At 42.3% G+C, this 23429-nt stretch overlaps 1 protein-coding gene across 17 annotated transcripts in view; it reads left to right on the top strand.

Moving 5' to 3' along the window:
• The window catches only part of MPPED2 (metallophosphoesterase domain containing 2), a 211636-nt gene that overhangs the window by 84122 nt on the left and 104085 nt on the right, over positions 1-23429 (top strand). For 4 of the 17 annotated variants that reach the window (XM_086338620.1, XM_086338623.1, XM_086338621.1 and 1 more), the window contains one exon: positions 11098-11195. The exons of the other annotated variants lie outside the window; for them this stretch is intronic. The gene's annotated coding sequence lies outside the window, so the exon portion shown is untranslated. The remainder of the gene's footprint in view (positions 1-11097; positions 11196-23429) is intronic. 17 annotated transcript variants of the gene reach the window in all.

Genomic DNA, 23429 nt, shown 5'->3' with positions numbered 1-23429 from the left:
TGGCTTGCCATTTCCTTCTCCAGGGGATCTTCCTGACTCAGAGATTGAACCGGCGTCTCTTTCCTCTATCTCCTGTATTGGCAGGTGGATTCTTTACCAGTAGTGCCACCTGGGAAGCCTGTCAGTTCCTTTTACAGGTGAAGTAGCCTGCGTCGTGGGTAGACTAAGGACTCCCTCTCCCTCTGAACAAGAACGAAATTAGGACAAGAAGCCTCCACTACACCTTGTGTTGTCCACAGAGATCTTACCTATTTGCTGGAAGATGCAGAGAAGAAGTGAATGTGAGAAAAAAAGAATATTTTTCCTTAAGAACATGGCCCACTCAGACCTAGAGAATCAGACTTTCCAGGAGGAAACCTGAAATCTGACTTTTTGAAAAACTCCCTGCATAATTTAAGACATCAGACAGGGTTGGGAGCCACTGGCCTAGAGTGACTATCTCAGACCTTATAATAATGAAAAGATTTGCACACTCTGACTTCTAGGGCAGTGAGGGGCTAGCAGTGGATGACCAGAGTGGTGCAGAACTCTCTCACCCCACCTTCAAGCTTTCTTCAACCACAGCAGATGCATTTTGATTCTTTTTCTTTAATCACATTTCTTTATAACCTTTTTTTTTTTTTTAAGACATTTATTTTTGGCCATGCTGGGCCATTGCTGGGAGGGCTTTTCTATAGTTGTGTTGAGTGGGAGCTATCCTCTAATTGTGATGCAGGCACTTCTCATTACAGTAACTTCTCTTGTTGCAGAGCATGGGCTCTTAGCACGTGGGCTTCAGAAGTTACAGTTCCCAGGCTCTAAAGCACAGGCTCAGTAGTTGTGGCTCATGGGCTTAGTTGCCCTGAGGCATGGAGGATCTTCCCGGATCAGGGAGAGAACCCTTCTCTCCTGTATTGGCAGATGGATTCTTAACCACTAGACCACCAAGGAAGTCCCTTATAAACTTCTTTGAACAAAGTTTTCCCTTCACTCCCCTTGCCCCACCACACAAACAAACAGGAGCAATCTGCTTCTGGACCAGGACACAGGCTGGTACAACTTGCTGTAAATCCTTGTGCAAGGCATCTTTGGGGGGCTGAGAGAAATCCGGTTAAGGCCTTGCAGGTCTGAGGTTGCACGAATAGATCACGACAAGTCAGTGGTGGCCAAGTAGAATGACCACGGCAGCGGGAGGGAACAGAGGCAGGCCTAGTGGTCCCCCCCGGCAGGTCAGCACAGTCCTCGGGACGGTCTCTCACCACCTGTTTGACAGCCCCTCAGTTAAGCCATCCTGCTTATCCTCAACTACCAAGGACCCAATTCCCTGTGATAGTAAGGATTCTGAAGAGACAAAGATTAAGCCTAAGAAAATAAGCAGAAACGTCAGCTTAGCTGAACTGCTCCCGACCACGCCTAGACAGAAGCATTTCTTCGGGGTGTGTACACTCCAGTTCGATCTTGTGCGTTCTTACCTCCTGCATGGCTGCTTCAGCATCAGGCCCTTAGTGGACTTGTCTTCCCGGGGCAGGAGGTTGAATAAACACATTTTAGAAATATTTTTGATCATAAGAGTAGGTTTAAAAATATTCTCTAGTTAATTTTCAGCTAATTGACAAAAGGAGATGGGTGTTCGCATGAAAGTTGAGAACCTGAAGGAATGATGTGCTTGATATACTGTTCTAAGCATCTCTGATATGTGTGTGCATGTGTGTGTGTGTGTGTGCAATCTTGCATAAATGTGCTTCCTGCTTCCCTACCTTCGGTTAAACAGGATCGGGCAAGTCTATTTCTTTTTTTCTTTTAATATCTATTTATTCATTTGACTGTGCTGGGTCTTAGTTGCGGCACAGGGGATCTTCAGTCTTCATTGCATCAGATGGGACCTTTAGTCACAGCATGGGAACTCTTCACTGGGGCATGTGGGATCTAGTTCCCTGATCAGGGGTTGAACCTGGGCCCCCTACATTGGGAGCTTAGAGTCTTAGCCATGGGACCCTCCGGGAAGTCCCAGGAAAGTCTATTTCTTATTATTGACAAAGGGCTGGGCAGATTGAAAATGTCCAGCATCTGCCTCAAAGACAGCATCCTTGAAAAGTGCCATACCTCAGTAGATTTCCTCTGTTACTCTATTTCATAGAACCTAACTCCCTTTCTAGCACTTACCATAATCTGAGTTATGTTAGGGAGTATTTACTGCTTAATCGTCTGTCGCTCCCAGCTGAGTATAAGCTCTATAAGGATGGAGATGTTTTCTGTTTTGTGTATCACTACATCAAGCACAGTGCCTGTCATATCCTAGGACCCCAGGGCATAGTTGTTGAAAGTTGTGGGAAGACTGACCATTCATGGGCATTCGGGACCCTATTTCATTATCAGATCTCATCCTCACTTTGAGAGGATCGGGTATCTAATGAGATTTAATGGGATCTAATAGGGTTTCTTTCCCCAAGGGCTGCTGGATTAGGAAATTAGGTTGTGACCCGACTTTGCAAGAGCTTTGAAATGAGCCAAAAGAAAAAGGAAACCACAAAGTGGGCAAATCTGAGAATGTGGCATTTAAGGTGAAATGCCATACTACAGAGTTAAAAAGTGAAAGGAGATGAACCCAAAGAATTGAAATCTGGCCAGACCTTCCTAGTAAGGAATCAACTTTGTAATCTTTGGATGGGCTTGAATAGAAGTAGTCGGAGTTCTCAGTTGTGGAGAGTTACGTTGTTGTTCAGTTGCTAAGTTGTGTCCGACTCTTTGTGACCCCATGGACTGCAGCACGCCAGGCTTCCCTGTCCTTCACCATCTCCCGGAGTTTGTTCAAATTCATGTCCATTGAGTTGGTGATGCCATCCAACCATCTCATCCTCTGTTGCCCCCTTCTCTTCCTGCCCTCAGTCTTTCCCAGCATCAGGGATTTTCCCAATGAATCAGCTCCTTGCATCAGGTGGCCAAAGTATTGGAGCTTCATCTTTAGCATCTGTCCTTCCAGTGAATATTTAGGGTTGATTTCCTTTAGGATTGACTGGTTTGATCTCCAGTCCATTGCAGCGGGGAATGGCAAACCACTCTAGTATTCTTGTTGTGAGAACCGCATGAACAGTACAAAAAGGGGAATTGTGTTAGACCCTGCAAAAATGTCTTTTCCTGATAGTGTATCTCATCTCCAGTTTCTGGTGCAAACATTCCAAAAGAATTCATTTTTTAAAAAGTAGGCTTTTTTCCAAAAAAAATTTGACTGCCATCTTCAACATTTAAGATCAATGATACTGCTTTTACCTCCTACTCTGAAGAGAGTAATCCTAATGGAAAATGTTAGTATTTCAGAGCCAGGCAGACATGAAATACCATGGTTGAGATGAGCTTATGTGTTATAAAAATATCAATCTAGAAAATCTTTTGTTCAGAGCCTTGAGAAACCACTTTGGTATTTGATATGAAAAAAGGGTGCTGAATTGACTGAGAGTCAACAAATATACCTCCTTAACTATTGAAGGGAAAAAATAAATAAAAATGATGATGTTGCCCTCTTGAAAGATTTTTTTTTTAATTTTGTTTTATTTAAAAAATGTTTGCAATGTTGTGTTGGTTTCTCCCATACAACACCACAAATCAGCCATAATTGTATATGCATCCCTTCCCTCCCTAGCCTCTCTCCCCTCGTATCCCATCCCTCTAGGTCATCACAGAGTGCCAGATGGGGTCCGCGTGCTCCACAGCAGCTTCCCACCAGCTCTCCATCTTATCCCTGATAGTGCATGTATATATATATACTGATGCCTCTTTTCTCCATTTGTCCCACTCTGTCCCTCCCCCACTGTGCCCATAAGTCTGTTCTCTACATCTGTGTCTCCATTCCTTCCCTGAAAATTAGTTCATCAATACCATTTTTCTAGATTCCAAATATATGTGTTGATACACTCTCTTTGTTTTTCTTTTTATGACTTACTTCACTCTGTATAACAGGCCCTAGGTTCATCCGCCTCTCTAGAACTGACTCAAATTCATTCTTTTTTATCACTGAGTAAAGTGCATTGTGTGTATGTAGCCCATCTTCTTTATCCATTCATCTGTTGATGGACATCTGGGTTGCTCCCACATACTGGCTATTGTTATTAGTGCTGCGATGAACATTGGGGTACGTGTGTCTTTTTCAGTTATGGTTTTCTCATGGTATATGCTGATCTTCCATGGAAGATCTTTACTGTTGGGCTTCATTAAAGATGCTTCAGAAATCGTGTCAGAGACTGAAGGAAAGTTTGGGAGGATTGTTGTTGGATTCAGAACTGTCATTTCTATTTAGTTGCTCTCTGATTTAAGCTCACAGTTAAGGTGGCTAAACAGACTCCTTCCATGTGTCGAATGAAAGAAAATGATCTTAAACTATAACAGCAGAAGTTTAGAAAAGAGTAGAAAAGAATATCCCAACAATTAACTGAGTATTCCTGAGTGTCTCTGAGATACAAAGAACTTAGTAGCCATATGCCCAGGAGGGTTACCGGTTGGTACCTGCAGAAGTGGCAGATTGATTTAATCAGGATTCATGATTGAAGACACAGCCTTCAGAGAAGTCTCTCCATTTTTTGAACCTTAATTTCCTAATTTAAGTGGTCTCTCTGAGTCAAAAACTCTGACTCGGTCACTGTATGATGTGGTAGAGGAAGAGAGGATTGGTCTGCAAAATCAGGAGTTTCACCTTTCAGGAACTCACTGGGTGACCTGAGTCATTTAGCTTTGCTGGGTCTTAGTTTCTTGTCCCATGGACGGAATGACTGATCTCAGAAGACTTGCCTAGGTTGGAAGGAACTCAGTGGGTCTGGAATTAGAGGATAAAAGGTCAGGATCACCCTGCTGCCTCTTGATGTTCTGTTAGAAGCAAAAGGAAAAAGCTGGCCCTACAAGTATGTTAGCCTGGATTCTTTCATCTGACCCAGTGACTTGGGGGCCTGAGAAGATGCACACACATGTCCTGTTTGGCTTGGTCGCTAGACTCATTCGTAAAGAGTGGCCTTTGCAAAGCCAGCTGTCAAAACAGCAGTGATTCGCCTACAAGGCCTAGGAGTGAAGATGTTCACATGAAGGGATACAGGGAAGAAGAAATACAGGCACCCTCCTCACGTGATAAATGGCTATTGCTTTAACTTCTCTATTACCTCCTCTGAGCACCCTAGTCCTGGGAACAAAGGCTGCAAAATCTTTAAATGTTAGTGTTAATTGTGCAACAGTAGTGATTCCTTTCTCTTTTAAATTGAAACATTATTTGTGTGAAGTATATAGTGCATTCATTCATTTATTTATCCTCTTAATTGCTTACTCATTCAACAAATTTGAATCTTTACTGTGTGCGGATCAGTCTGTTTCCATCTGCCTTCCCCAATAAAAAGTCCCCTTACAATGAATTTTTAAGACCAGATTTGGTTTCTCAATGACAAATGAATAATATATCTTGTGATGGATATAACTGGTGGTATCTTAGGGATAAAATTAAAACGGGATTTGTTACACTTTAAAGTCATCTGGAATCCAAAACTGAGATACTAGCTACTCATATTCACATTATTCTTAACCAGGATAAAATTATTTCTTCATTCATTCATTCAGTTGATTAATAATTATTGAAGCCTCCTGGGAATGCAAAGAGGAATAGAAATAGTCTGACCTTGCTGAAGTCCATAGTCAAGTAGGAAAGAGAGCCCTGTAGACAGACTCTTCATTCTGTGAACTGCAAGTACTTGGTAAGCTCAGAGCCCAAAATATGAGTTGGAAGGGTGGCCAGTGGGTGCCAGATCATGAAGAGTTGTACACATCACATAAGAAGTTTAGCTTTTTTGTCTGCAGCCAATAGTTGGGAGTCTAGGGGAAATTTAATGTGGGTGAGTTTCTAAATGTATATGAGGAGGAATGTATATGATCAGTTTTCTATTCTAATAAGATCACCTTAGCTTTTAGTGCAAAGGATGGATTAAACCTAAGAAGGTGTGTAAGTTTGTTAGGGCTATCAACAAAATACCACCAACTGAGTGGCTTAAACAACAGAAATTTATTATCTCACAGTCAGAAGCCTAGATGTCTGAGATCAAGGTGTCTGTGGGTTTAAATTCTCCTGAGACTTCTCTCCTTGATTTTCAGATAGCTGTCTTCCTCTGTGCATACACATTCCTGGTGCCTGTCTGTGTGTCCATGTTTTTTTCTTATAAGGACATCAGTCAGACTGGACTAGAGCCCATCCTATGGTCTCGGTTTTTTTTTTTTTTAGTTTATTTTAATTGCAGAATAATATTCAGTAGTATGGAGATATCAGTTTGTTTATGTATCTCCCATTAATAGACATTTGAAGTGTGCCCATCTGGGGCTGCTATGTTTCTGTTTGTCTTTTGGCTGCACTCTAAAGCATGTGGGATCTTAGTTCCCTGACCAGGGATCGAACCCGTGCTCCCTGAAGTGGAAGTGCAGATGCTTAACCACTGGACCGCCAGGGCTGTCCGATGTGGTCTTTTTTTAATTACCTCTCTAAAGGCTCTATCTTCAGTCACATACTTAAGGTACTGTGGGAGAGGGCTTCACATGAATTTTAGGGGAACACGAGTCAGCCATAAAAGAAGCAAACCAAAAGATAGAGGAAATCCACACCTTGTCGGAAGGCATAGATGTGTGTGATAAGGAACAAAAATGAACATGTATTTTTATATTAACAATTTAAGGCTAAAGAAGTAGGTATTCACTTGACTTCAAATGTTCAGTAATAGGGACTCTCATAAAACAAGGCCACCTGTGCTTTTTTCCCCCCATTTCACTGTCTTGCTTCTAACAGTGTTCAACAGACAAGAGTATGCTCTCCAACTGTGGTCTGATTGTCTGGATTCCTTGAAATATTTAATTGAATTACTTAAAGGAGTGCTTTAAGAATACCTTATGTTTTAAGTATACTACTTATGAGAAAACAGATTTAGGAAGACACAATGCAAACTTGTCTCTTGACCTGTATTTTTAAGATGCTGAGGACTAGATCTCCTGTTGTTGTTCAGTTGTTCAGTCACTCAGTCGTGTCCGACTCTTTGCAACCCCAGGGGCTGCAGCACGCCAGGCTTCCCTGTCCTTCACTATCTCCTGGAGTTTGCTCAAATCATGTCCATTGAGTCAGAGATGCCATCCAACCATCTTATCCTCTGTCATCCCTTTCTCCTCCTGCCATCAGTCTTTCCCAGCATCAGGGTCTTTTCCAATCGATCTGCTCTTCACATCAGAGTATTGGAGCCAAAGTATTGGAGCTTCAGCTTCAGCATCAGTCCTTCCAATGAATATCGAGGGTTGATTTCTTTTAGGATTGACTGGTTTGATCTTGCAGTTTAAGGGACTCTCAATAGTCTTCTCCAGCACTGCAGTTTGAAGGCGTCAATTTTTCGGGACTCAAACTTTTTTATTGTCTAGCTCTCATATCATTTCCAGTACATCAGTACTGGAAAAACCATAGCTTTGACTATGCAGACCGTTGTTGGCAAAGTAATGTCTCTGCTTTTTAATATGCTGTCTAGGTTTATCATAGCTTTTCTTCCAAGGAGCAAACGTCTTTCAATTTCATGGCTGCAGTCACCATCTGCAGTGATTTTGGAGCCCCCCAAAATAAAGTCTGTCACTGTTTCCATTGTTTCCCAATCTATTTGCCATGAAATGATGGGACCGGATGCCATGATCTTTGTTTTTTGAATGTTGAGCTTTAAGCCAACTTTTTCACTCTCCTCTTCCACCTTCACAAGAGGCTGTTTTCTAGGTCTCTATAAACTAGTAAGCTATAATATCTCAGTCCCTTCAGTCTGCTATAACAAAATACCACGGACTGAGTGGCTTATACACATTAGAAATCCTCTCACAGTTCGGGAGGCTGGCCAGTCCAAAATCAAAGGCCCCACATGGTTGAGTCCTGGCGAGGGCCCTCTTTGTGGTTCATGTACGATGCTGTCTTTCTGTGTCCTCACATGATGAAAGCAGTAAGGGAGCTCTGCGGCTTCTCTTTTATGAGGGCACTAATCCTTTTAATGGGGTTCCACCCCCACTCTGATGATCATTTAATCACTTTCCAGAGGTTACCCCTCCAAATACCATCACATTGGGGATTTCACTACATGAATTTTAGGGGTGAGGGACAGACCGTCACATATGGGTAAAGAATATAAATGTAGAATGTGAAATAGACCTCCAGCTCCACTCCTTGGAACCTTGGGCCCCAGGGGCCATGATGGACTTGCCAGGAATCTTTTCTTCCTGAGAATCCATACTACTTACTTCATAGTGCTTCATCCCAGCGGGGAAGCTTGGCAAAATTAGTCCACAAGGCTGTTTCCACCAAGAGGTCAGAGACTGTTGAAACTAATGTTTCAGTGAAACCAAAACCTTGTCAGTAGGAGACTTCATGATTTCACACTGCCCAGGAAGTCTCCTTTGTAGCTTCTGATTATCTGGAGTTCTTATTAGTAGAAAATTCCACCAGTTGAGGGGTGGGGAGGAAACAAAAATGGAAGGGGAAATGAATGTGACCTCCGTTCTTTCCATCTCATCACTGTCACTACTGATCAAAATAACCTTCCCTGAGAGATTTCTTTTAAATTTTCACCCTTGGTAGGCTTCATTAAAATTTTGAATTATAAAATGGGAAAAGTCAATTTTATTGGATCCTAAATTTTGCTCTATGCGGCTTCCTGTCCAGAGTGCAAATTGTTAAAATTGACATACGATGTATGTGCAAGGTAATATCTTTTTTTGTAGAGTCTTCTAAATTTCACAATATTCCATTGAGTGGATTAGATTGTATAGCAAGTGGGTACTCTGAAAAGAAAATAGAATTGTGTATTGATGCCTTCAGAAATATTATTTGATGGCAATAAAATATTCTCTGAAATTCCCTTCAGAGGGGAGAAAATGGAGTTTGTTTGCAGTAATTGCATTTTCTAGCATTTGCTCTCACACTTTCCAATATAAGCCGATTGGAACCTGTGATTTGGTTTTGCTTATTGGCAAAAGTACCATGTAAATTGATCTGTGATGCATTTAAAGAAGATGCTTTTGAAAGTTTGGAAATTGAGATGGTTCTTTCTTATTAGATTTCAAGAGTATTAGGGTTTATTTCTATATTTTAGTCTAATGTAATATTAGCCAAATATGTTCTTTTTCAATTTAGTTTTAATCAAGTTCTAGACCATTTTCATCTAGCCCCAGTGGCGCTGTTAAGGCAGAGATTTTATTTCCACTGTCAACCCTCTGTTCTGGCTTCTGTGGACCAGCCGCTTGGAATCACTGCACACTGAAATTCTGCATTTCATCTTGCCCAAGCATGGTTTCAGCATGCAAAAATAACAGTAGTTATTAAAAAAAGATTTTTTTATTACTACTTGTGGGTAGTGCAGAGGGAATCTAAAAAGCTCTAAAATAGTTATTTTTTAAAGAAGATGGCCTTTATGCTAGCATTATTTTTATTTAATTTGATTTTTCATCATGCTTAATGGTTTAAGAGGCAGGCACATAGGATTTGCATTTGGTCCTCTAATTATTCAGGAGAATAATTACCACTTGTTTTATAATCACTGCTGGATGGACCACCTTTTTCTTATTTGGTTTTCTTAACAGTTTTATGGGAATCCACCCCCAATATAGTGTTTTTCAGCTCACCATAGACTTTGTCAGTCAGCACTGCTAATTTATTCAGATTAGTTTATAAAAGATATTCATTGAATACACTTTCAAGGTGATAAGAGTAAGGGATTAACCCCTTATCCCAAATGAAGTTACAATGCAGAACAAAGACAGGATGAAAATAATGATAATAATAATTGTTCTTTATGTGTCAGTTTTATATTAGGTTCTTTACCGGTCTCACTCAGTCTACATGTCCACTCCATAATATAGGTTGTGCAGTTATCATTATGTTTTCTGATGAGTAGTATAAACATTAAATTGCATGCTTTGAGTTTCACAGATAATAAGTGACAGAAACTTAGTCCCAAATCTGTCTGACTCCAAAGCCCATCAAGCCATTATTTCTACATCCCAGTATGCTCCAGTGATATACATACATGCACAGCTGGTGGAGATGAGACTTGAGAATACCATCACCAATTCTTCTTGCGCCTGTCCAGTGAAATTCTGATTTGGATCCAGTTTTCTGAAACTTGAGGATGTTACTTGAATAGCCTTTAGGAGATAGTCTGATGGTTTCAAATCAAATCTGTTGTATGGCATATCAACAAGCCAAGCCTGTCATTTGTAAGAAAGAGGTTGGACAAAATGAACAATGAAGAGACTACCCATGGTTCCAGTGATCCAGTCAGATGGTAATAGTCAAGTATAATTGGAGCCATGCTTCCCTGGACGGTTCCCACCATGGCTTCACATGTAGAATGTGCTGTGTCGGTCTGGGTGGCAACTTAGAGATGCTCAGCTGGGAAACAAGGAGGATGTTGTCATTCATTTTTACTACCTGTGGTAATGAAATGTATGTGTGTCTGTGTGTGTGTACGTCACAGAAAGCTATGTTAAAGTAAGGTTATGGTTGAGACAAGAATGCATGGGAAAAAGTTGCTGCAGAGAAAAGGTCAAATCTCTGAGATGTTTTCAGGTGCCTAATAATTGTGGGTCCTAATGGCCTATTCTGGAGAAGGAAATGGCAACCCACTCCAGTGTTCTTGCCTGGAGAATCCCAGGGACTGGGGAGCCTGGTGGGCTGCCGTCTATGGGGTCGCACAGAGTCGGACAGGACTGAAGCGACTTAGCGGCAGCGGCAGCAGCAGCAATGGCCTGTTCCTTGTGCTTTACACTTCTTACTAGTTATGTTGCCTGCCATCAGTGCTATATATTGGCAACCACTTGGGTCCAGAGCGGGGTCTTCTTTCCTGGATGAGGGATGGACTTTTGTCTCCTTTGTGTAGATTAAGACTTATAACATCTCCTGTTGCTTCGTGGTTCTTTTTACGGAGGAGGCTGAAGAAGAGGAGGGAGCGTTTCAACTGTGGCTTCTTAGGCTAGCCCTAATTCCTGCAGCAAACCACTGAGCATTCGCTCAGCATTCCTTACTTTCTCCTGGGTTTCCGGCTCGGCCCTGACATTATTGTAATATAGTTTTCTGTGTTTAATATTTCTTAGACTTGGTTTCCCATTGCAAGCATGGAAGAAACCCTAATGCATGAGTTTCAGAGGAGAAGGTAGCAGTCTGAACCTGCTGTGTGGCTCCATCAGCAAGTGTGAGTATTAACGTTAGAGCTGTCAGGACTTGTGAAAATTAATGGAGCCTGACGGGGGACAGACTGAGGTCAGAGACGGAGCTTGCCCTGATTGAATGTTTCTGGTGGGTTTGCAACCCAGGCAAGTGAGTGCAAACTGTGGAGCCGAGAGGGAGTGCTGGAGGCCCGTTCATTTTTTTAAGGAATAGACAGTGGGCACTAGGTGCCAAGCATTTTTCTAGGTGCTGGGAACACAGCAGGAAAAGATGGGTTGTGCCCGCTTCTAGCTTCAGAACCCTGTTTCTGTCTTCAGGCTAGACCCAGCCTTCCTGTGCTATCAGCCCCTGATAGTCACCTAGGAAGGAATTTTAATTTACTGCAATATAGTTGATTTACAATGTTGTATTAATTTCTGCTGTACAGCATAATGATTCAGTTATTTATATATGTTATATATATTCAAACATATATATGTATATATACACACATATGGAGAAGGCAATGGCACCCCATTCCAGTACTCTTGCCTGGAAAATCCATGGATGGAGGAGCCTGGTAGGCTGCAGTCCATGGGGTCGCTAGGAGTCGGACACGACTGAGCGACTTCGCTTTCACTTTTCTCTTTCATGTATTGGAGAAGGAAATGGCAACCCACTCCAATATTCTTGCCTGGAGAATCCCAGGGACGGGGGAGCCTGGTGGGCTGCCGTCTGTGGGGTCACACAGAGTCGGACACGACTGAAGCGACTTAGCAGCAGCAGCATACACACATATATGTGTATGTGTGTGTGTATGTATATATATATATATATATATGTATATATATATATAGCTTCCCAGGTGGCTCAGATGGTAAAGAATCTGCCTGCAATGAGGAAGACCCAAGTTTCCCTGGGTCGGGAAGATCCCCTGGAGAAGGGAATGGCTAACTGCTCCAGTATTCTTGCCTGGAGAATTCCAGGGACAGAGGAGCCTGGCGGGCTGCAGTCCATAAGGCCACACAGAGTCAGACATGACTGAAGGGACTTAGCACACCATCTGTATACATACATACACACACACACATGGGGTTTCCCAGGTGTTGTTAGTGGTAAAGAACCCACCTGCAAATGCAGGAGACATAAGAGATGCAGGTTCCATCCCTGGGTTGGGAAGATCCCCTGGAGGAGGGCCTGGAAACCCATTCCAGTATTCTTGCCTGGAGAATCCCATGGACAGAGGAACCTAGCGGGCTATGGTCCATAGGGTCACAAAGAGCTGGAACAGTTGAAGCAACTTAGCATGCATGCATGCATGCTTCCCTGGTGGCTCAGACAGTAAAGAATCTGCCTGCAACCTTAGGAGACCCAGATTCCATTCCTGGGTCAGAAGTGAAGTGAAGTGAAGTGAAAGTTGCTCAGTCATGTCCAACTCTTTGCGATCCCATGGATAGTCCATGGGATTTTCCAGCCCAGAATACTGGAGTGGGTAGCCGTTCTCTTCTCCAGGGATCAAACCCAGGTTTCCCTCATTGCAGGTGGATTCTTTACCAGCTGAGCCACTAGGGAAGCCTGGAAAGAGAATAGCAATCTACTCCAGTATTCTTTCTTGCCTGGTAAATCCCTTGGACAGAGGAGCCTGGGAGGCTACAGTCCATGGACTTACAAAGAGCCGGACATGACTGAGCGACTAACACTTTCACTTTCATATAAATATAAATATATATTCTTTTTCATATTCTTTTCCATTAGAGTTTATCACAAGATATTGAATACAGTTACCCATGCCGAATAGTAGGACCTTGTTGTTTATCTATTCGCTGTGTAATAGTTTGCATCTGCTAAACCCAAACTCCCAAACAAGGAAGGGATTTAAATGACACATCACCTTAATCCTTCCCACAACCTCATAGTTCTTCCATCCTCATAGCCATTGGTATTATTTTTCTTTTCCTCTCATCCTCCTGCAAAATTTTCTGCTTGACCAGTTTTCAAGCCAAAGTTATTCTTATTTAGTCCTCAGTGGAATAAAGAACCTTCAAGAGTTTGAACATTTCCCTCTCTGCTGGAGTCATGATATTAAAGATATAATAATAATTTTAAATGGAAAAAAATGCCTTTTTTTATCCACCTTGGGGATATAATAAGGTCCCTTTATAGCATTGGCATTAGGGAACATCTACAGTGCCCCACGCAGACCAGAGGTTTCAGCAATGCGATTGAATTGCAAGATACCTCTTTTGTGTGGAAACGCTCCCATGATGATAGGACTGTAGTAGTGATAACATGACCACATATCTGTTTTATTCTTTTTAATCTCAGAAAGTTAGTTTTCTTTTCTTCCTCGCACATCGTCAAAGGAAAGTAAGCCTGAAGCTTGTGCCTTGTGAGTTGTATTTTCCTGGGCATCTGGGAGCCATTATAAGTTCTTCTGACTTGTCATCTCAGTCTTGTTTGCTTCTTGTAATGTAGAGAGCTTTATTCAATGTGAGTGTTAGGCCAGAAACATTTTTGGTTTCCTCATATATTTTCATTTTGGTTTCCTCATGTATTTTCAAAGTCTAGAATTTAGGAGTGCTGAGGAAAGTGGGCATAGAGGTTGGAGATTTTGAAATTATTTGTCACCTTTATATAAGTAGGTTTTCTTTTACCCAGGGGTGCTTTGGGGTGCTCTCCTTCACAAAGAAATACCATTGTACTTTGGGCTTTTTTCCCCCCTGGGCTTTTAGCAGAAATAAATAGGTGATCCCTGATAAAAATGGGGCACGAGGAAAGTGGTATTTGGTATAAGTCACAACCTGATGGCCATATTGGTTGTCTCTCTTCCCCATACTTCCCACTGATGAAGAATGAAGTGTTTGAGGCAGAGGCCAACTCCTAGTAGGTGGAGGCAGATTCTCAAGAAAACAAAATATTCTGGAATTAACTTTGCATTTTGATCTGACCGGAACTTGAGTTTTCAAGAGGAACACATTCTATAATGATTAAAAAAAAAAGAAGTTGCAGTTGTGTGATAATTTTGAGGGACATTAATTTTTTTATTGGTTGGGGTGCAAGCTAGCAAGGAACCTTGTTTGGCCAGAGCAGTGCTTGTTTGTATTTATTTTTTTAACTTTTAAAGTATTTATTTTTGGCTGCGTCGGATCTCAGTTGCGGCACAAGGGATCTCTGTTGTAGCGTGTGGGCTTCTCAGGAATTGCCGCGCACAGCTTCGGAGCGCGTGGGCTCTGTAGTTGGGGCTTTAGGGCTTAGTTGTTCCACAGCATGTGGGATCTTAGTTCCTGGACCAGGGATCGATTCCATATCCCTTGCATTGGAAGGCAGATTTTTAACCACTGGACCACCAGGGAAGTCCTTATATAGGTTTATTTTAAAATACTGATGCCCAGGTGCCCTAGTCTTCACCACTCTCTGTAACTTCTAACCAATTCAGCTCACATTTGTGTTTGACTTCTCTGGTCCCTGTAGACGTTTTGGTTTATTACTTTAAATTTCTGTTCTCCTGTCAGAGTCTCCTCTTATTTCTCATGATATAGCCTACACGTTTTTAAATCCTGGGACGCTGCATGACAATGGGCCAGCGGAGTTTCTTTCCCCTTCTCAAGTCTGTGACCTTCCTTTCCTTGGGTAGGCTCCCAAATTCTTCAGGGAGCTGGTAGATAAGAAATTACGCCCACGGCTACAGTAGCATTTGGGAAATGCCTGAATCGAGCCAGTGTATTGTCGTGGTGTGAAGCTGACATGGCTTCATGTCCCCTGGAGGAGAAATCCATGACGTAGGCAGAGTCATGTAGAATGGAGAGTTCTATTTCATGAACAAACATAAGGATCATAGCTGCCCAGATCTAGAGAAAAGATCACGGTGGATGGAGGAGTGGGATGGAGAGGACTCATGTAAGAGGAAGGTCTTGAGCCAAACCCCATGAAGCAGTTAAAAGTTTGGTCTCACCTGATAGAACACTAGCAGGGGAACCGAAGAGCTTTTCTGTCACACTTTTGAACCAGCTTGACCTGTGAACTTTGCTTAGAAAGTGACAGCAACTCTCTGGTACTCAATTTCTTCATTAGTAAAATGGGGTTGGATATATCTATGATTTTTCTTTTTAATGTTTTTAAGCCAGGGATGTTGTTGTTAAGTTGCTAAGTCACATCTGACTGTTTGGTGACCCTGTAGACTGTAGCCTGCCAGACTCCTTGTCCATAGGACTCTCCAGGCAAGAATACTGGAATGAGTTGCCATTTCCTTTTCCGGGGGATCTTCCCGGCCCAGGGATTGAACCCACATCTCTTAGGTCTCCTGCTTGGCAGGATAATTCTTTACCACTGAGCTACCTGGGAAGCCAAGCCAGAGATAACTTCCTTCAAATCAAATCTTTTACTAAATCATAAAGTAAAGGAAAGTAGCACTGCATGGCGGACAGCACAGCAGTCCCCTTCCTCCTGCCCTTGTCTGTCCCTCAAGTTGCCCTGCTCCGCCCGGAGGAGGCCTACAGGGCACAACTTTCACATTACTCAGGCTGCTCTGAGGATGCTTCTAGGCTCTTGTGCTGTGATTCATGGGAGCCACTTTCAGTGACACATTAAATATCCAGAGTTTGGGAAGGAAGGGAGGCTGACCTTGACACAATCTACTGTATGTCTGCTTTAAAGTTGTTACAGCTTTGCCAGACATATGTATAGCTGAAGATCTTAGTTTTTCTGTTCCTCTCCATACGCTCATAGAAGAGTACCCTATCTGATTCAGTGAAAGATGTTAGGCATTATTTTGTTCTTTTTAGGGCTGAGTAATATTCCATTGTATATATGAACCATATCTTCTGTATCCATTCCTTTGTCAATGGACATTCATTTTTTGTGTGTTTTCTCATTTTTTAAAATTGATTTTTATTGGAGTATAGTTGCTTTACAATGTTATATTAGTTTCTACTGTAGAGCAAAATGAATATATATATATATATATATATATCGCTTCTTTTTTTTTTGGATTTTCTTCCCATTTAGGTCACCACAAAGTATTGAGTAGAGTTCACAGTAGGCACTCATCAGTTATCTGTTTTATATCAATAGTGTGTATATGTCAGTCCCAGTCTCCCAGTTCTCCACCCCCTTCCCTCTTGGTGTCCGTATGTTTAATCTCTATGTCTGTGTGTCTCTTTCTGCTTTACAAATAGATCATATGTACCCCTTTTCTAGATTCCACATGTATGTGTTAATAGATTCATAGATGTTGAAAACAAACTTGTGGTTACCAAAGGGGAAACATTGTGGGAGGGATAAATTAGGACATTGGGATTAACATACCCACACTGCTACACATAAAATAGGTAACCTACAAGGACCTACTGCATTGCACAGAGAACTCTACTCACTATTCTGTAATAACCTATATGTGTAAAGAATCTGAAAAAGAATGAATATATGTGTAACACTGAATCACTTTGCTATAGACCTGAAACTAACACAAAATTGTAAATCGACTATACTCCAATAAAATTTTTATTAAAAACTCTATTAAAGATATTCCAAGTGAGTAGTCACTCTTGACAGAAATAGAATCTAAGCTGTTACCTCTCACAGGTTGTACTATTCATTTGTTAAGAGGGACTGATCCTGGCCCATTTTGGGGCAGTCAGTAAATGTTAGAAGAGATGGGTAACTGGATCATTGAAGGAGAAAATAAGTGATGTGTTAAGGGCACACATTTTCAGGGTTAGAAACATCTTGACAGAGGCAGCTAGGTTCGCAGTGTGTACAAGTTGAAAGTCTCCTGTGTCCACCTACCATCACCTCCAGATCCAGACATCTTAATGACCCGAGTGATACTTTTGCTAACTTGAAGGACACATTGCACCATGTCCGTTTCAGCCTTTGGAAAGTCAGAGTTTTCCTTTTCATCCTCAGCTGCTTATATTTGAAGATAGTGACATTGTGCAGTGTGACCAGAGGGTGATCCAATTTGTGGACAAACTAGTATTTTCTTGATTGGCAACTAAGCAATCAAGAAAATATGGCAATCATTATAATAATTATTTGAGCACAGCTGACTCCACTTTCATGCATTGGAGAAGGAAATGGCAACCCACTCCAGTGTTCTTGCCTGGAGAATCCCATGGACGGAGAAGCCTGGTAGGCTGCAATCCATGGGGTCGCACAGAGTCGGACACGACTGAAGCGACTTGGCAGCAGCAGCAATACCTGTTTAGTGGAGAAGGCAATGGCACCCCACTCTAGTACTCTTGCCTGGAAAATTCCATGGACGGAGCAGCCTGGTGGGTTGCAGTTCATGGGGTCGCTAAGAGTCGGACACGACTGAGTGACTTCACTTTGACTTTTCACTTTCATGCATTGAAGAAGGAAATGGCAACCCACTCCAGTATTCTTGCCTAGAGAATCCCAGGGATGGAGGACCCTGGTGGGTTGCCATCTATGGGGTTGCACAGAGTCGGACATGGCTGAAGTGACTTAGCAGCAGCAGCAGCAATACCTGTTTAGAGACAATGAAGTGTTAGAAACTGCACATCTTTACATGCAGTAGATTATGTAATGTGCATCAAACCTTAAGGGTAGTGTGATTATTATCCACCCCCCCCCCCATTTATATTTGAATAAACTGCAGTTTAAAAACAGTGTGTTGGAGATATTTGGCTAGACTGGATTGGAGATGCTTCTTCATTTCACTTCTGAAATTCTGGAAAGAGGATTCCAGAAGCCTGCATCTGGTAGGCCAAATTCAGCTCACAGATGTATTAGAGTTGGCCCCCAACTGTGTGTGTTTGTTTTTAATTGAGCTTTCAATTCAGGAGGGCTTAAACTTGGAGGACAATCTGATACTGGCTTAAACCTTCTCATGACTCAAGATAACAAGCCCATTCCTGGAATTCTTTTTAGGAAGCTCCTGGTGAGTCTTGAAGGGATTCAGTCATTCCTTCACTTGTTGAATGGATGCTTATTATGTGCCTGCCATTTGGAGAGTATTGAATTGTGTGTGTGCTCAGTCGCTCAGTCATGTCCAACTCTTTGCAACCCCATGGACTGTACCCCACTGGGCTCCTTTGTCCGTGGGATTTTTCAGGCAAGAATACTGGAGTGGGTTGCCATTTCCTCCTCCAGGGGATCTTCCTGACTCAGGAATCGATGTCTCCTGCATCTCCTGCATTGGCAGGCAGATTCTTTACCACTGAGTCACCTGGGAAGGCCAAGGTATTGAACTAGTTTGGGTCAAACAGGGAACCACAAGCCACAATCCATGCCTTCAAGGACCGTCTAGGAGGAGATAAGTCACATGCAAAGGAAAAAACTAAACAAATGGAATAAAATAATAATTAATGTGCACTGATTATTTACTCCATACCATGCATGTGCTTTAGAAGCTCTGTCTCATTTTATCTTGAATACAACCTGTGAGGTGGGTGCAATTATTGTCTTTGTTTTTCTAAGACACTTTAGAGGACATAGAGCTCTGTCCAAGGTCATACAGTTAATAGGTGGTGAAGCCTGCAAAGCCCCTACTCTTACCCATGCTGCCGCCCCAGTTTAATTTGTAATAAGACTTAAAAATTTAATCATAAAAAGTAGAAATGTGACACATGCAGTAAAAAAATACTAAATAATACTCATAGAAGTAAGGATAAAGAGCGGAAGTGTAGCAAGTCAGCTGAGAATGAGACGAGAGGCACAGGGAACTGAGAAAGAAGAGAGGAAGGGACACCCTGGAGAGGGAGGAGGAGAAGGCAGAGTCCAGCAGCACTAATCTAGGGGAAAGATACTTTATCGGACAGAGATGTTACTGCCGTGTGATCTTTGGAGATGAGGATGGAGGAAAAACCTCGGCTTTGCTTTTTAGGAGGTAATTATTGACATCCAGTACTCTTGCCTGGAAAATCCATGGACAGAGGAGCCTGGTGGGTTGCAGTCCATGGGGTCGCTAAGAGTCAGACATGACTGAGCAACTTCACTTTCACTTTTCACTTTCATGCATTGGAGAAGGAAATGGCCACCCACTCCGGTGTTCTTGCCTGGAGAATCCCAGGGACAGGGAAGCCTGGTGGGCTGCCGTCTCTGGGGTCGCACAGAGTCGGACACGACTGAAGCGACTTAACAGCAGCATTGACATTCAGGGAAGCTTTTGGTTGAGTATAGAAACAAAGGGAGGTTGCGATGGGTAAATTACTGTTTTTTTAAGTTTTATTCTTTTATTTATTTTTGGCTGCTCTGGGCCGCTGAGTGCAGACTTTCTCCAGTTGCGGTGAGCGGTGGCTTCTCTTCGTTGAGGTGCACGGGCTTTAGGTGCAGGGGCTTCAGTAGTTTGGCACGTGGGCTTTGTTGCTCCTCAGCTTGTGGGATCTTCCCAGACCAGGGGTCAAACCCATGTCTCCTGCATTGGCAGGTGGATTCTTAACCTGTGGGCCAGCAAGGAAGTCCAACATTGGGTAAATTCTGAATAGCCATTTATGCCTTAAGTTGCTGATTCTAATAGTAGGTTAGCCCATGAGGGTACACAAGCATGATAAGTAGGCCAGGAGTGAGAAGTAACAGAGAGTGAGGAGGTCTGCAATAGACTGGAGGTCAGAATTGCCTGATTTTTGATCTTCCAAAAGAAGCCAGAAACCCCGAATTTTTAGTGTGATACCTCCAGATTTCTAAATGTTAGTTCAACTAAGAAAATAAAACAATTGAGGACCAACTGTAATTCTCAGCTGAATTTGGCCTACCAGCTGCAAACTTCTGGAATCCTCTTTCCAGAAGTTTAGAAATAAAATGAAGACGTTTCTCAGAGAATAAATAATTCCAGGGATGGTTTAGGATTGCATTTGAGATGTGTGTGTGTAGGTTGTGTGTGTGAAGAGCTTGTTTTTATCTTCTTGGGGTGAGTAAACATAAACTTACTAAAGCGGGAGAAATATAATAAAGACATCCAAAATAGTATAGAGAGATGTCTGAAAAATTAAAGGGCCAGTGACAAGAAAAGCATTGAGGCCAATTATTAAAAAGATGAGAAGATGTAAAGGAGCAATTGGGAAATAAAGAGAGCCTATCTTGGGGCTGCTGCTGCTGCTGCTGCTAAGTCACTTCAGTTGTGTCCGACTCTGTGCAACCCCATAGACGGCAGCCCACCAGGCTCCCCCGTCCCTGGGATTCTCCAGGCAAGAACACTGGAGTGGGTTGCCGTTGCCTTCTCCAATGCATGAAAGTGAAAAGTGAAAGTAAAGTTGCTCAGTTGTGTCTGACTCTTATCGACCCCATGGACTGCAGCCTACCAGGCTCCTCCGTCCATGGGATTTTCCAGGCAAGAGTACTGGAGTGGGTTGCCATGGCCCTCTCCATCTTGGGGCTAGAGGATGTGTACTGTAAGCTAAGTGGGGAATCAAATGGAGCCTGGAACCTGGAAAAGTTTTGTGAGGGCTGCTTAAGGAATAGACAGTGGCAAGAGTGTAGGATAATTAGAATTGTGGAGTAGCAGTAAAGACCTAGCTTACTTCAGCTATCCTTTAGTTTTTTAAGTGAGCATCTATTTATATCATCTAGTGAGGTAATACAGATACAGTAGGAGATACAGTTTGCTTTTCTTTTCTTTTTTTTTAGTTTCATATATGATATTTTACATGTTTCAATGCCATTCTCCCAAATCTTCCCACCCTCTCCCTCTCCCACAGAGTCCATAAGACTGTTCTATACATCAGTGTCTCTTTTGCTGTCTTGTACACAGGGTTATTGTTACCATCTTTCTAAATTCCATACATATGCGTTAGTATACTGTATTGGTGTTTCTCTTTCTGGCTTACTTCACTCTGTATAATAGGCTCCAGTTTCATCCACCTCATTAGAACTGATTCAAATGTATTCTTTTTAATGGCTGAGTAATACTCCATTGTGTAAATGTACCATAGCTTTCTTATCCATTCATCTGCTGATGGACATCTAGGTTGCTTCCATGTCCTAGCTATTATAAACAGTGCTTCGGTGAACATTGGGGTACACGGGAGATACAGTTTTGAATAAGACTTAATTGCTGCCTCCAAGAACTTGTCTTACTTATTATCTGTAGCTCTAAACTGAACTGATAGATGGACTAGTTTCCCAAATTTCATTCATTCACTTGGTAGTCATCGCTTTGCCAAATCTTTGAATTTTCTATATGATTATTTGCTCAGTAGTTTTCTTTAAACCATCTCCTGTTTTATATACAAAAATAGAAAAATGAACATGGAAAAGATAGTAGAAAAACGAAGCCATATGTCATTACTTGCATTGGCATATTTTTTCAAACGTGCACTTTTAGAACATACAGAGCTACTTTACATTCTGTCAGAAATTCATCTCTATTTCACCTAAAATCATCTCGTATCTTACCAGTAAAACATATACCATGTCTTGGGAAGATAGAACTGGTTAGTTGGTAGAATCCTTTAGGTCATTCAAAGCAAGGCTTTTTCCACATTAGAATATCTGCATATGGCCTTGGATTTTTATTCAGGCAGGTCAACTTCGATGACCTGATCTGAATAAAATGGATAAAGGCAGGCACCTCTTTGTCTGACAATTTTAAAATAGTGCTATTTGAATACCAAGAAGGTTGGAGCTTGACTGCAGAGCCTTCCAAATTAATCTAGCCTGGAAAAAAAAAAATGAAAATGCCATCAAGTAACAGGAGATTTGTCAGCTGCCCTGCTTACACTTTTCATATAAAACATAAAGGTTGGCAGATTACAGATGAAAGGTCAGTTCAGCAAAAAAGAAAACATGTCAGACAATCTCATAACGTAGGTAACAGAGGATGGAAGTTGGAAACTACTATTGGATTCTCAGAAAGAGATGAGTTTGTTGGCAGTGTGTAAATATCACGACGATTTCCGCGGCTGTTCATTTTGGTGGCTATTTCTTTATGCTGAGTCTCCAAAATGTGATTTAAAAGATACTGAAGAGGCCTGTCTTCCTGAGAAAGATTTACTTTGCAGCAGTTTTATTTTTTTTCTTTCACTGATCTGAAGGGGAGAAATGTACTTCCTTCGGGTCGCCTTGTTTCCCAGTCTCACCCATCCCATCCCCAAAGCAATGCTCTAAAATGGAAAAAGCAAGAAGCCAAAGCCTCTTGCAAGAGCAGTGGTGCATAAAGACAGAGTTTGCAGTGAGTCCATCATCATGAATCATTAAAGGAGAACTGGCAGCTAAAGCATGACTCGTACAAATAGAGTTGCTCAAAGATTCAATCAGGTAGGACCTGCCTTGGAGCAGATTACTGTCCAGGAAAACATATCAGACTGTTCCAGCCTTGGGAGGCAGGTGGGTCCGGGGAGGTAGTATTGGGCCAGTGGGGTCACAGAGCCATGATGTTGAAGTAGTGGGGCGTCTCAAAAATTTCTATTGTGTACAGTGCTGGGAATTTTCAGACTCCTGAATACATCTTTTATCTGTATTTTAAGTGTAGGGCATTGTGCAAAATATCATCATTTTATCCAGGTAACTTGCAACATACATCACAATCTTATTGCCTTATGCTGCTGCTGCTGCTGCTAAGTCGCTTCAGTCGTGTCCGACTCTGTGCGACCCCATAGATGGCAGCCTACCAGACTCCCCTGTCCCTGGGATTCTCCAGGCAAGAACACTGGAGTGGGTTGCCATTTCCTTCTCCAATGCATGAAAGTGAAAAGTGAAAGTGAAGTCACTCAGTCGTGTTTGACTCTTCGAGACCCCATGGACTGTAGCCTACCAGGCTCCTCCATCCGTGGGATTTTCCAGGCAAGAGTACTGGAGTGGGTGCAAAATATCATCATTTTATCCAGGTAACTTGCAACATACATCACAATCTTACTGCCTTATATAAGCTCTGCATGTGTTTAAGAGAAGTTTCTTACTTTCTTTTTTTAATCTATTTGTTTGCTTATTGGCTGTGGTGGGTTTTCGTTGCTGTCCGTGGGCTTTCTCTAGTTGTAGTGAGTGGAATCTACTGTCCAGTTTGCAGTGGGTGGGCTTCTCATTGTGGTGACTTCCCTTACTGTGGCTCACAAGCTCTAGGGCGTTCGGACTTCAGTGGTTGTGGCACATGGGCTTAGTTGCCCGCTGCCATGTGTAATCCTCACGGACCAAGGATCGAACCCAGGTCTCCTGCATTGGCAAGCAGATTCTTAACCACCGGGCCACCAGGAATGTCCTTGAGAGGCTTCCTATTTTTTTGGAGCTCTTCACCGCAACCTTTTGAATAACTGAGGCCGAAGGCATGTCACACAGTTCTGTGGGCCTGTAGTCAAGGATATTCATCGATACTTAGCCACCACATTTT

The sequence above is a fragment of the Bos grunniens genome, chromosome 15, assembly GCF_055505025.1.
Source record: "Bos grunniens cultivar Pamir isolate PY7600 chromosome 15, Bosgru_T2T1.0, whole genome shotgun sequence".
Taxonomy (NCBI): domain Eukaryota; kingdom Metazoa; phylum Chordata; class Mammalia; order Artiodactyla; family Bovidae; genus Bos; species Bos grunniens.
Note: the sequence above shows the minus strand (reverse complement) of the source record. Positions and strands in the feature narration are given on the sequence as shown.